Source organism: Podarcis vaucheri (genome assembly GCF_965113315.1).
Source record: "Podarcis vaucheri genome assembly, chromosome: 9".
In the NCBI taxonomy this organism is placed as follows: domain Eukaryota; kingdom Metazoa; phylum Chordata; class Lepidosauria; order Squamata; family Lacertidae; genus Podarcis; species Podarcis vaucheri.
In genome coordinates this window covers 44,524,594-44,539,643 of record NC_138767.1, presented here as the reverse complement: position 1 = coordinate 44,539,643, position 15,050 = coordinate 44,524,594, and the positions used below count along the sequence as shown (strand labels likewise).

Here is a 15,050-nt window from a genome sequence, read left to right as displayed (position 1 = left end):
ATTTGAACAGATGAACATTGTCGTGATCAAGCATGTAGCTATGACATTTGCAATTGCCCTTTGACTAGCACTGAGACTGAACCAAACAAGAGCACAAGCTAGTGAGCAGCACCCTTTATCTGAAACCACTTTAAAGCCAAGGTGCTGTTATTATATCCTGAAGGCTCATCATATCCATATTCTGCTTCTCTACATGGCAGAAGTTACAAGAGCCCTATTCGGCCCTCCCACAACTAATCCTTGTACCTACAGAATGAAAAGAGATCATTCTTACAACCAGAATGTAAGACAGACAGACAAAGATGAGGAGGGAAAAGCGGGATGGTGTAGGTCTGTGGGATCTTCTCCTGGAAATAGTTTCTTACTGCTTTACCTGAGGTAAGACTGATGGGCACACGACATGGTGCCTTCTCTGTGTTGGAGGATATTCTCTTTCCACTTGCTTAATGTGGATGAACATTCAAAACACAGTTTTTAAAATAGATAAACAATTAAAAGGGAAAAAGGGGGAAAAAGTTTAACTCATGGAATACTAGGTTGAAGATGATTAATAAGAAAACATGGTCCTCATGACTCCCTGTGTGTGGCATTCCACATGTAGAAAGGAGCTTTTTCAGTTTCCTTATTCTGATGAAAGCATTTCCAGGCTGTTCCCCAGAGGCCTCTAAAGTTCATGGGCCTTCTGGAGCACCCCCCCCCAAAGGCTTGAGAGCCTGTCACTTGAAGGCTATAGACATGCAAACCACTTCCTTCATATGTATGGACGATCCTCTCTGGATCACAGGTGTTATGTTAATATTGATCTTACTTTCTTGCATGCCAATGCCAGGTGATGTGTGGTGGTGGGGAACAAAAGAGAACAAAGATGCCCAGGTCCTACCCTCAGGCTTACAATCAAAGTGAAATGAGGTACACAGGGGAAGGGGTGGGAAGTGGTAGGAAATGATGGAAACAGACATTTCTCCCATCTTTCAACAAATTCCTTTCATCTGCAGTCTCTCCCACTGACAGGCCGACTGTGTTTATCTGCTGCTGTTCTTCAGTACTTTTGTTTCTTTCTTGTAATGCAGTTATTCTTCCTTTGGTTTCCAGGCTTGTGTTTTCCTGAGAGTTGTAGCTTTCTGTCTAAAGAAAGAAGATCTAGGCAGCTGCAATCCATTACTCACTTAGGGAGCAATCCACGTTCTCCCACAGACAGCCCAAAAGGCACTGGAAAAGGAGTAGCAGAACTACCAGCAACACCTGAAGCATTCCTGTGCATGCTATCTAGGACGGAAAGTGGGACTGGGGGGCTAGATCCTGGACCAGCTCAGTCAACCCTGATCCTGGAAAGCTCTGTTTGGGGGCTTTCATTTCTGCATTTGGTGGGTGGAAGGGAGAGTTCTGCACCAACTAAGTGATGCTGGTGGGAGGCCAACCCAACCCCTCCCACCCCACCCAGCCCAGCACAAAGGGAGATTAAATTGTTTACCTGGAACTCTGTTACCTGAAACCTTCTCCTTCTCCACACCACCAGCATCTGCTCCCCTTTGGTCTTCAGAAAGCTACTTTCCATTGTTGCTTGGTGGGGGACGACAACGGTTGATTTAAATGGGGGAGATCACAAGGCACCTATAGTGTTTGCAGATTTAAACAAAACTGAATGAAAATTTCAGGGAGGTCCCAAAGAATAGTAACCACATTTCAGTTAAATAGGTCTGGGGGCTTTGGTGCTAAACACCAAGTTAAAGCCCTACCACCTATGTGTGCTGTTTGTTTGTTTTTTAACAATTTGCAGGTCCTTCACATGGTCTGCAGCAATGCTGTTCGCAAGACCCCTGCAAGTGTTACATGCATGAATACATGCATATCTAATAGCCATCTAAAACAGTATGTGAAGCTTTTTTGAATAATGGTATTTAACCCAGAAACTGTGAGTCTGCAGGCAATGCTGGGCATTATTCCATTTCCGGATAAACTGGCCAATTTCGGTGCTGGCTTGCTATCAATCACTCTTGTGCCCCTCTTGGCATCTGACTTATAAGGAAAAGGCTCCAGAGTTGGTTGAAAGTTGTTATAAAAATTAAGCACAATTAAGTGTGTGTGTGGGGGGGGACAGCTTTCAAAACACAGGTTCAGTGTTGTTAAACAACACAGCTTTGTTGTTCAGGTGTTTCAGCTCCAGCTGCTTCTGTCTCTCCTTTGTTCTAAACTGATTCCAAAACACCCTGATCTGTTTCAGATCTGAATCGGATCTGCAAGGATGGACCAGCCCTAATAGAAAGGTGATACTGTAAATGGAATCAGGTAGTAAAGTAAAACACGTTGGACTGTGACAGCTAGATGAGGAGGAACTGTCTTGTTGTCCCAAGCTAAAGCGAACAAGTTTGTAAAGAACATCCTTCTTCTTGAAATGTCAGGTGAACCTTTTCAATCCTGAGGAGTGCATTCCCTTCTGAGGAATACTCCGAGGGTCACATGTCAGAGGCAAAAGTAGGTAGAGCAATGAATATAAATGTTACCTTTGGATAGTAGAGTAGTTTTTACATAAACCCACCCCACTCTATGCTCTCTCTAGCCTTTAACCAGGCAAGCAAGAAGCATTATCATGTTTCATTCAGTCAAGAACTTTCAGGGTAAGATGCAGTGAGGGGTGTGGCCCGGGGAGAGTTATGAGGGCCAGATAAACTGACCTGGAGGGCCACATCCAGGGTCCCAGCTCTGCGGTTTCCCACTCCTGACTCAGGTGGACCCACAGATAAGATATATGACAGCAATGATGGGTGGGCAAAACTTCATTTTTGAAAAATGAAATCTTTCATTACTACAATATCATACTCAAAGAGATGATTATACAATAATAGTAAATACTATTCTACATCTACATATGTAATTAACACATAATTTTGGAGAGCCACATTTTGTTCTTAGTTATAGGTAAGGAGTCGCACAGGTTGTTGTAAGATATAAAGACCCACCAGATTGCATAAAATGGTTCTACTGGTTCTATGCCTTTCATCACATGAAATCTTTTTCTTTTCTGACAGTGAATGTAGAAGTTTCAGGTATTTCATCCTCGAAAGTTTTAGGCACTTTAACAAAAGTCTGTAGTTCAGTTGCTGTACACACAAACTCCCACTGGAGGTTTTTTTCTAACTGATTGAGGTCTGAGGTTTGATGAAAAGTCCTCTGCAGGCTGTGCAAAAAAATAGGTCATGAATCATGAAATGCATTCTTTAGGTATGTTTTGTGTGTCTCATTTGAACTCACATAAAGAGCATAATCCTATTCTGTTTTGTTTTTTCCTAACAAAGAACAGTATAAGCATTAAATCATGGGCAGACTAAGAAACCCTGTGAATAGCTATGGGAATAATGGTCTGTTTTCTGTGACATGAGTGGCTAAGCAACACTGCGCATATGATTGCATCCTCAAAAGAAGATGAATTTGATTTCTAGGTCACTGAGACAGCTCTAGCTTGTCAACCAGCAAAAAAATAAAAACGGTCCAAAAACCAAGTTTGTAATATGCATCTTAAAATGGTAGTTCTTTTCCCTTTGCCAAGGGTCATTGTTAATATGTTTATGCATGTCAGCCTCCTTTCATTTAGTTTATTTAAATTTTCTGTTAAGGATACTTTTACGCTGTATCTATTTTTGAACAATGAGATTAGCTCTGAAGTATTACCTGCCTTTCCATTCCGGGAAGGCAGCCAAATCTGTAAGTGGATCTGTCTCTAAGCAGAAGGATATATTAACACGTCCAGATTGAGCGCTAAACACACAAACATTATTGCCTGATTACCTTCACTGAACTTTGGATGCTGTGCTGGATGCTTCTGTTAGAGGCAGAAGTGTGCCTTCAGCTTCATAAAGATGACAGATGTTGGGGCTTGTTCTGGAAAGGATGAAGCTACAGAAAGTAAAAAAAAGGTAAAGGTAAAGGACCTCTGGACTGTTAAGTCCAGTCAAAGGCAACTATGGGGTTGTGGCGCTCAACTCGCTGTCAGGCCAATGAAGCCAGCATTTGTCCACAGACAGCTTTCTGGGTCATGTGGCCAGCATGACTAAATTGCTTCTGGCACAACAAAACACAGTGACAGAAACCAGAGCACATGGAAACGCCATTTATCTTACTGCTGCTGTGATACCTATTTATCTACTTGCACTGGTATGCTTTTGAACTGCTAGGTTGGTAGAAGCTTGGACAGAGCAATGGGAGCTAACCCCATTGCGGGGATTCAAGCCGCTGATCTTCTGATTGACAAGCACAAGAGGCTCAGTGGTTTAGACCACTGCACCACCTGCATCCCTCAACAGCAAGTAGAAGAAAAAGAAGGAAGAAAAAAAAAATACTGCAATTGCATCTAGTTGCTTTACATCGTATCAGCAGGGTTTTTTATTTTGTTTTGTTTGTTTAAATGAAAGACTCCAACTTCTGAACCCTTATGGGGAAGTGCCATAGCTCAGTGGTAGAGCATCTGCTTTTGGCAGGGCATCTCAAGGTAGGACTGGGAATGCCCCCCACTTGAAACCCTGGAGAGCCACAGTCAGTCAGACAATTTCTGAGCCAAGTGGAGCAGCAGTCTCCATACCCTTCAATATTCCACAGAAGAAAATCAAGATGCATGGCTTTTGGGCTGCTCTCCCACACAGGACATGTAACTTACACAAGAGCTTGGCCCCCCAAGCATCTTTTAGCATCGTCTTCTTGCAGGAGCCAAAGCAGGATATCCCAAGAACCAATCAGAAGCCAGGATGGCTTCTGTAATTCCAGGATGTTCCACTCAAAGTGGGACAGTTGATGGGTATGCCAGTATAAGACAACTTTCTGGGTTCCTATAATATCACAAGGAAGATACTGCACTCTCCTAGTTGCTCTTCTTTGGATATTCTTTCCAGCTCCACAGTTTCTTTATTTCATTTTTGATAGTGCATTCAGAACTGCACACACTGTTCCATTGTTCCAGTTGATTTAAATAACAATGTTATGTATTTTCCTTCCATTCCAAACAATGCTGAATATTGAATGATTTTCTTTTTTCATTGCCAAAGTACAATGAGCAGTTGTTTCAGTGACTTATTTTCTATTCTAATCGTTTATTTCCTTAATGCTTTAGAGCTGATGCATATGTAAAAGTTTCCCACTTTCTTCATTAGCACTGACATTGAATCTTGTCTGCCTGCCCAATTAATTACCTAGTGTTTGAATTATCCTTTCTAACTAGTCTACATGGGATTTAATGATCCTGAATAATTGGGTGCCACATGCACACTTGGCTAAGCCATTCTTAATTTAGGCTATAGATCATTTATCAATCAGCAATTGCATTTGCACTTACTTGGGAGCAAAATACCATTGAACTTGGTGGGACTAATGTCCAAGTCAACATGTACAGGACCAGGCTGCACATCAAATAGCACCAGACAGCTCCAGTACAGATGCATCTGGGAATCACATGGTGAAAAATGCTTGATGATTCCCAACTTTGAGTCAGTTGCCAGTCCATAAGAAAGATTGTTCTCTTAGTCTATGTATGTATGTGTGTGTCTATATATATATATATATATATATATATATATATATATATATATGTGCAGGTTTTGGTGTCTTCGGGTGTCTTCCCGTGTAAGAGTCGGGGTGTCTGGGCGACGTTTCGACGAGGTCTCACTCGTCATCTTCAGGCTGGTGCTTTCGGCTTCTTGTTACTGGAACAGAGCAGAATCTGGTGTTTGAGTTCCTATAAATACTGTTGAGGGGTGTGGTGTATAGCCTCCAACGTTCTGGGCAGGGAGGAAGTTCCTAGATTAGTGTGCCTTTTCTTCTTTTGTTCCTTAATTACTTGAGGGATATCTTGGGTGATTTCATGAGTGATATTCTGAATACCACTGGGTGGGTCATTAAGTGTAGATTAGTTGCTAAAGCTTTCGTGTCTTGACCTCTTGAGCTTGTGAAGAGTTTTTCTGAGAAGATGGCTGTGCTGCATTTAGTTGTGCTCTGGCTTGGCTTCGTGTATAGGGGCGAGCTGTGATTTTGTGCCTTGTGCCAGCCAGATCTGTGTAGGGATTGCAGGGGGGTGCAGCATCCGGAGGTGCCACTATAGTTTGGCTACTGGATGGAGTCTGTAATATGTCTGTGGAGAGGGTCTGGGTTTGGGTCTGGTGTGGTTGATTGGTGACGGCGTTCTGTGTGCCTCTGGTTCTGGTGTCGGTTTTTGTGGGGAGGGCTAATTTCCAGATGTCTGGCAGGCGGGACGTGTCGTCACGCTTGTTCATGTTGTGAGGGTGTTTCTCTATCTCGATGGCTTCCATGATTATTCTCTTGTGGTGATGTTCCATGTTAAAGAGCAATTTGGAATCTGCAAAATTAATTTCGTGTCCTGTTTCTTTCATGTGTTGGAAAAGAGAGGAAGTTTTTTCTTCTTTTTTGACGGCATTCTTGTGTTCTGCGATACGTGCATTTATTCGTCTGTTTGTTTGTCCAATGTACGTGGCTGGGCAGACTTTGCAGGGTATTTCATAGACCCCTTGGTTTTCCAGCTGGATTTTGTCTTTTGGGTTTCTGAGGATATTGGCTATTTTTTGGTTGGTGCAGAAGGCTGTTTTGATATTGTGTTTATGGAGGATTTTGCTGATTTTGTCTGTAGTGCCCTTGATATAAGGAAGGAGGGCCATGCCATTGTTTTCTTCTGTGTCTTGGTTTTTGGGGGGTGTTTCTTTTTGGATTAGCTTCGTAACCCTGTTTTTCTGGTATCCATTGGCGATTAACACATTTGAGAGATTCTGTAACTCAATTGTCAAGTGGTCTTTGTCAGCCAGGCGTTTGGTTCTGGAGATGAGAGTCTTGGCTACGGAGTTTATTTGTGCAGGGTGGTGGTGTGATTGTGCATGTAAGTAGCGGTTGGTGTGTGTTTTTTTCCGGTAGATAGTGTGTCCTAGGGAGCCATCAGGTTTTTTGTAGATTAGGACGTCAAGAAAGGGGAGTTGGTTGTTGTCTTCTATTTCCATAGTGAATTGTATTTTGGGGTGTAGGCTGTTGAGATGTGTGAGGAAGCTATCTAGTTTTTCTTTCCCGTGTGGCCAAATTACAAAGGTGTCGTCAACATATCTGAGCCAAAGTTTGGGTTTGTGTTCTGACTTGTCTAAAGCATTGGTTTCAAAGTGTTCCATGTACAAATTTGCGATGACCGGTGAGAGGGGTGATCCCATAGGTGCTCCTTCTATCTGTTATATCAAGGGCACTACAGACAAAATCAGCAAAATCCTCCATAAACACAATATCAAAACAGCCTTCTGCACCAACCAAAAAATAGCCAATATCCTCAGAAACCCAAAAGACAAAATCCAGCTGGAAAACCAAGGGGTCTATGAAATACCCTGCAAAGTCTGCCCAGCCACGTACATTGGACAAACAAACAGACGAATAAATGCACGTATCGCAGAACACAAGAATGCCGTCAAAAAAGAAGAAAAAACTTCCTCTCTTTTCCAACACATGAAAGAAACAGGACACGAAATTAATTTTGCAGATTCCAAATTGCTCTTTAACATGGAACATCACCACAAGAGAATAATCATGGAAGCCATCGAGATAGAGAAACACCCTCACAACATGAACAAGCGTGACGACACGTCCCGCCTGCCAGACATCTGGAAATTAGCCCTCCCCACAAAAACCGACACCAGAACCAGAGGCACACAGAACGCCGTCACCAATCAACCACACCAGACCCAAACCCAGACCCTCTCCACAGACATATTACAGACTCCATCCAGTAGCCAAACTATAGTGGCACCTCCGGATGCTGCACCCCCCTGCAATCCCTACACAGATCTGGCTGGCACAAGGCACAAAATCACAGCTCGCCCCTATACACGAAGCCAAGCCAGAGCACAACTAAATGCAGCACAGCCATCTTCTCAGAAAAAACTCTTCACAAGCTCAAGAGGTCAAGACACGAAAGCTTTAGCAACTAATCTACACTTAATGACCCACCCAGTGGTATTCAGAATATCACTCATGAAATCACCCAAGATATCCCTCAAGTAATTAAGGAACAAAAGAAGAAAAGGCACACTAATCTAGGAACTTCCTCCCTGCCCAGAACGTTGGAGGCTATACACCACACCCCTCAACAGTATTTATAGGAACTCAAACACCAGATTCTGCTCTGTTCCAGTAACAAGAAGCCGAAAGCACCAGCCTGAAGATGACGAGTGAGACCTCGTCGAAACGTCGCCCAGACACCCCGACTCTTACACGGGAAGACACCCGAAGACACCAAAACCTGCATTCCTGTACCCGTGAAAATCTACGAAAGCATATATATATATATATATATATATATGCTTAAGGTGGGGATGCAGTTTTTAAGTGTGCAAATCTTAGAAGTCAGCAGCTTGCTTTCTTCTTTTTCAAAGAGTTGAGTATATGGTGGCTAGATGTGAAAGAGGACAGGGCTCCTGTACTTTAAATAGTTTTCTAAAAGAGGGCATTTCAACAGAAGTAACCTGCATGACCAGGTGCGTCTGCTGGTGTGCCTTCTTCTATACAATTATTAAAGGTTGCTTTGCAAGAGGGTGGTGATATATAAATACAGTGGTACCTCAGTTTACAAATTTAATCTGTTCTGGAAGTCTGTTCTTAAACTGAAACTGTTCTTAAACCGAGGCGCGCTTTCCCCAATGAGGCCTCCCGCTGCCGGTGCCCTTCCACCATTCGGATTCTGTTCTTAGACCAAGGTAAAGTTAGCAAACCAGGGCACTACTTCCGGTTTTGCGGAGTTCGTAAACCAAATCGTTCTTAACAGGACTGTTCTTAAACCACTGCATAGGTACCACTTAATTCTGCTTATTTAAAAAGTGCTCATCTACTTTGAAGACTAGAGCAGTGATTGAATACCGCCGGCATTTATTCTTTCCCATATTAATGCTAAAAAGAATTTGCATAATGACACTGTTTCAGTAAAATAGTCAAGGTGAAAGACTACAACTACGCTTTTGATCAAGGACAGAATAAAAGTGTCTAAAAGTGACAGTTTGAATTAAATTAGTGGATGATTTTTTAATAGAGGTTCTTGTCTAGCATCTCATTAGCTCCTGCACACTATTCCAGAGCCAAAGTTATTGGCTACAAAACTGAACTGATTATAGTTTCCTTAAAAGGTGATGCTCTAAGCTAATCCTCAGCAGTTACAGGTGTTGGCATTTGACATGATAAAACACAAGAGAAATAATTGAATGCAAATTGCTTGGTGTTGAATGAAGGGGGGGGAAAGAGAGATAATAAATAATTTTCTAAGTAGATAAACCTTTTTTGATGATGATGATGATACATCTCAAAAGAATATAAGCAAAGCACTCAGTGATCATACCAAGGGTCTATCTAGTCCAGCTTTATATAGCTCAGTATATAAACTTATTAACCATCAGGGTAGTTTTATGTCTTGTGAGCATTTATGAATTAAATGGAGGGGGAACCTCAGGCACAGACGATGAATTCAGCCCTCTAGGCCTTTCTATCTGGCCTGTGAGACTTTCCTCAGATCCCACCCATGACTGGTCCTGCTTCATACCACAAGTATTTTTGCTCTTCTGGAATGTATCCTTGAACTCTGACCATGCCTCTTGCTTGTCCAGATGGAGAACAGAGAAGTCATGCCCTCCCACACTCCCTTACTGAAAATTGGGACATGGGAGTGCGGCACCCAAAGATGCATGTCTTTCGTTGCCATGCCAGACAGCTTGCTTGTGTGTCTTTTGGTGCAGAGCTCCTGTCCGAGTCAGCTGACTCATGGGAGAATGCAGCACAGCTGCAATTGCCAGTTCATCCCCAGGACATTCCAGGATAAAACAATTGCTTCTGTAGTTCTGAGAATGCCCCATTAAAACAGGGATGGCTGGAGAGTCTGAGAGGTGTGTGCACAAAAGGTGAAATTTACATTCATTTCCCCACCCACATTTGCCTCTGGTCCTGTCCACCAATGGCATGTGGCCCCTGAAGGTTTTCCAGAAGAAAATGAGCCCCCACCTTCGGCTGAAAATGTCCCCCCAGTCCTGCCTTAAGCATACCATTCATGTCCATTTTGTCATGGTGGCAAGCTACCAGATTTTATTAAACCATTCTCATTCTGTTCTGACTTTTGGAACATGCTCTTGACCTGTTTTCAATATTTTTTTGCAGCAGTCAACAGAGCCCCCATTAAGTTTTGATGTTCCGAGCTCACATCTTTTAAGACGTCCCAGAAGATTTATTATTATGGGTCTCTCAAATTCACTAATACTTTGAGATCAGCATCTCCGAGGAAGCATGTAGGAACAGTTTGTCTCTTGCTGGGACGGCACATAGCAATGTCTGTAATTTTTATGTGACCTGGTTTCCCTAGTGAATACAAAATTTCCGAGCCTCTCGTCACAACCCTATACTCACATAATTGCTTTGTCAATAATAGGGATGCTGAACAGAGTGCTTCTTTCACAAATTAAGACTTAGCTCTCTAGAGAGCAATAATAAAATATCTATGGGGAGGGGGGCTACAGTTGAACCAGAGTCCGTCGACACAGTGCAACTATTATTTGTTATATATTTGGCATATTATGTTTGGGCAAATGTTTGTAGCAAGTAGCATTCAGAAACATCTCCAATTGTGGAGGCAGAGCATAGCCATCATGGCTTGTAATCATTAGTAGCCCTCTCCTCCATGTATTTGCCGAATCCTCTTTTAAAGACAGCTAGGGTGGTATTGCCGGAAGAAATATCAACAACCTCAGATATGCAGATGACACAACCTTGATGGCAGAAAGTGAGGAGGAATTAAAGAACCTTTTAATGAGGGTGAAAGAGGAGAGCGCAAAATATGGTCTGAAGCTCAACATCAAAAAAACGAAGATCGTGGCCACTGGTCCCATCACCTCCTGGCAAATAGAAGGGGACGAAATGGAGGCAGTGAGAGATTTTACTTTCTTGGGCTCCATGATCACTGCAGATGGTGACAGCAGCCATGAAATTAAAAGACGCCTGTTTCTTGGAGAAAAGCAATGACAAACCTAGACAGCATCTTAAAAAGCAGAGACATCACCTTGCCAAAAAAGGTCCGTATAGTTAAAGCTATGGTTTTCCCAGTAGTGATGTATGGAAGTGAGAGCTGGACCATCAAGAAGGCTGATCGCCGAAGAATTGATGCTTTTGAATTATGGTGCTGGAGGAGACTCTTGAGAGTCCCATGGACTGCAAGAAGATAAAACCTATCCATTCTTAAAGAAATCAGCCCTGAGTGCTTACTGGAAGGACAGATCGTGAAACTGAGGCTCCAATACTTTGGCCACCTCATGAGAAGAGAAGACTCCCTGGAAAAGACCCTGATGTTGGGAAAGATGGAGGGCACATGGAAAAGGGGACGACAGAGGACGAGATGGTTGGATAGTGTTCTCGAAGCTACCAGCATGAGTTTGACCAAATTGCGGGAGGCAGTGGAAGACAGAAGTGCCTGGCATGCTCTGGTCCATGGGGTCACGAAGAGTCGGACACGACTAAATGACTAAACAAAACAAGGGGTGGTAGCTATCACTGCCTCCTGTGGGAACAAATTCCATAACTGCAGTATGTACTGCATGAAGAAGTGCTTTCTTTCATCATTCAATGATAATTGGTGGTCCTGTAGAAATCCACCAGTCTGGAGTCAGCCTCATTACTTTTATATTTCAACTTCTTCCCACCTGGAACTCAATAAGGCATACATGGGATCCCCAGGTGGTCCCCAGTCCAGGTCCCGACCATTCCAAGTCCAGCTTACTCTTACTGCACCTAATGTTAGCCTGATTGAACCTAAGAACCATTGGGGAAAGAATCAGGAAAATCTGAGCAAAGGAAATATTTGGATTACTAATAACCTAACCTTGCTCAGGAAGAAATGGAACCTCCAATTGTATATTACCCAGGTCATGTATGCCCTATTTGTGGCAAACCTTCATATCAAAATCAAATGATAAGATTTTATTTCCTCATGGGGCATTTCCCCGTTTTCAGGATCACTTAAACCTCATGGGTGGTAGAGATCAGACAAGCACAACCTTGAGATTGCGTGGCAGTATGCAGCTACTTGGGGTGTCTGGAACAAGCACAGTCAAACACAGCCAGGGGATAAAACAGGCTTCAACTTTACAGTATGTAAGTGGGGTTGGCATGGCTGCAGGACAAAGGATCTGGCCTTGATTCTAGCAGTCCCTCCTGTTGGACTCCTCTACCCAGCAAGCCTGCTGGAGAACACCCATGGGAATAGGCGTGAGCCTGAAGACTTCTTGCAAACGCCACTGAAAGGGTATATTCATGTCTGATGTGATGGGGAAACTCTCATTTTTCAGAGCTGTGTGGGATGTCTGTTTTGTCTTATACCACAACAATTTTTGCAATTGCCATGTACCAATTTGCAACTATTTTTACAATTTATCCGGGTTGAATTGTGTTGTCTGAAGGGGTTCTCTACCCTGCTTTTGGTTATGTGACCATTATATTTTAAACCAAGTCAAAAAAATCTGACGTGCCCAAAGTGGTACGGTTCCTATATTCTAGCCTGGCAAATGATGGCCATTTGCTAGGTTGTTAAAGTCATTCCCTGCATTTGTGAATAAGAAGAGATCAAGAGGCTGATTGCAACTAGAGTATAATCATGGGTACTTAGTCACTTAGTTGAAATTATTTTAATTATTAAAAGTGGAGTTGGAAAATATGTCACTAATGCCTATGAAAAGTGCCTTGTGCATAGACAGGGACAGCTAATAGCTGTATTTTAAACCAGAGATTTCTAAAGGCTAAATAAAGAATAGGACTAAAATAAAACCAAATCCCTGCTGAGATAGTGAATTACATTCACAGCCCCTAAGTAAGGTGGGGCCAATTTAGTTCATTCAGATCTTGTCTGTGGTAAGCCATGTATACAGCAATTCAGGATCTGAATTGATTTCATAGTCTCTCAGTCTGACGTAGCTCACATATTTTTGCAAGGATAAAATAGAGAGGGAGAGAGAATTATGTATTCTCGTTGACCTCATTGTAGAAAAGTTGGGATATGATGATGATAATAATATAGGTGCTGTTGTTTTTAATCTGTTTTTATGTGCAATTGTTTTTAACTGTTTATATATGTATATACATGTAACTGTTTGCTATATGTCATTATGTCGCAAGTCTCTTTGAGATGCCTCATGGGGAGTGATTAATAAAGGAAATTGATGATGATGATGATATTGAGCCTACCCAATATCGGAACAGGGGCTAGGAGGGAGAAGGCAGGGCAGAGAAAGCTTTGCATTGTAGAGGGAAGAAAGAATGTACTGGGAAACTGGGTCATGCCTTGAGGGGAAATAAAGGAATTTGTAAACAAGCAGAATTTGACTTGGACTGGAGAAAAAGGATGAACGGATGACAAAGTACAAACCTATAATTTCTACCACACATGATACCTTGCCAAAGTCCACCTAATGTGTTCACATGAGGGCAGAGGTGCCAGATTGCACCCAAGATTGAGGGCCCCAGCATGCATCGCATGCATGTGATGTTATGTGCAAGGGGCATGATACACGTGCGAGATATCATGTGCCCAGCATAGCCAAAAGTCAGGGATGATAGGACTTATAGTACATTGGAGAGTCAGAGGTTCCCCATCTCTGCCCTAGAAGAATGAAAACATGACCCTTCTAAATAAGAAAGAATAGTTGGTGAGGGGATGCAAATCTGGTGAAAAGGTAGCCTTTTTGAATGCATTTTAGCTTACTTGGAAGAATATTCTGGCTTTCCCTCTATATCCTCAGTATCCCAACACCCTCCCCTTTTCTTTCACTGTAATGATGGCAGGGGTGGAACAAAGTAAATGGAGATATTGGCAAGGCAAAGTAGGCACCCATTAAGGGAAACATGATTGTTGTGTGTTTGCTGCCTGGATACCGAGAATGGGTTTATCACTATGGTTTCGCTTTCAAGTCTGAGATTTGGCAAAAGAATGTTAATGCATCTTAATGGCTGTGCGTGGTCCACCAAATGGACAATTTCCCCTCCACAGTCAGGTGTGACTTTTGCAGATTGTGTGAGAAATAAAGAGTTGTCAGGTTTGGGAAGGGGACAGGTGGGAATTGGCTGAAGGCACCTTATGAGTGGGGGGTGCAGATCCCCTCACTAGGAATCTGATGCACAGTAATGGATCTGTTGTGTTTTCTACCACATTTTTCTTTTCTGTTTTAAGCAAAAAGGATTTGTAATCCCCACTCACCCATGAAGCTCATTTGGGGCCCCTGGGCCAGTCACTGTATCATAGTCTACCCCACAGACTTACTGGGAGGGTGAAATGCAAAGGGGCAGAACCATGCACACCACTTTGATATCTTCAAATAACAAACACATGGCCTTTTCCTCTGTATCAGCCATATTCAAGAGAATTCCCTAAAAACAGTCCATAGATGGTACTATACACCTGGGTGAATAGCACATGTTTGGAACACAAATAATTGGACTTGCTGGAAGGAATGTGGTGCTATTGGCACAACTTGGCACATGTGGTGGGTTTGTCCCCATGTGGCTACTTTCTGAGCACAAACACTGAAGGAAATTGAAATCACCATTGGCCATTTACGAGTTCTAGACCCCAAATTGTGCCCTCTCTCTATTTTCTCATGAATTAATGCTGACCTCCCTTTGGAGGTGACCTCTGAAGGTGTCGAAGAAGACTGCTGCACCAATGGACTTTACTGCCACTTGTAGGACTTTTGTGATGTGAGCGAACAAATAATGCATGAAGTCACTTATCCAGTAAAGCATGTTTTCATTGGGCAATGCCTATGACATAGCACTTTGTTTAACTGATTGGTCCAAATAAAGGCCCCTTCACCTGGCTCTGCTGAACAAGATAATGTTCCTCCTTTTCATTCATTGTCCTATACCTCCCTCCCTGGGAAATCCAGCTGGATGGGTGGGGAATGAATGAATATTACTCCTCCTCCTCCTCTGCTTTGTACTTACTTCGGTTTTCTATGCAGCCATTCTGGTGACTGTTTTGGTTTCATTTGTTTTTATTTAGCAAGCTT

At 42.7% G+C, this 15,050-nt stretch overlaps 1 long non-coding RNA gene across 1 annotated transcript; it reads right to left on the bottom strand.

Moving 5' to 3' along the window:
• Positions 1–966: 966 nt before the first annotated feature.
• On the bottom strand, positions 967–3,845 carry LOC309540793. Its single transcript, XR_014223501.1, has 2 exons — positions 3,784–3,845; positions 967–1,125 (listed from the first exon to the last, which is right to left on the bottom strand). It is a non-coding gene; the product is annotated as an uncharacterized lncRNA (long non-coding RNA).
• Positions 3,846–15,050: the final 11,205 nt, after the last annotated feature.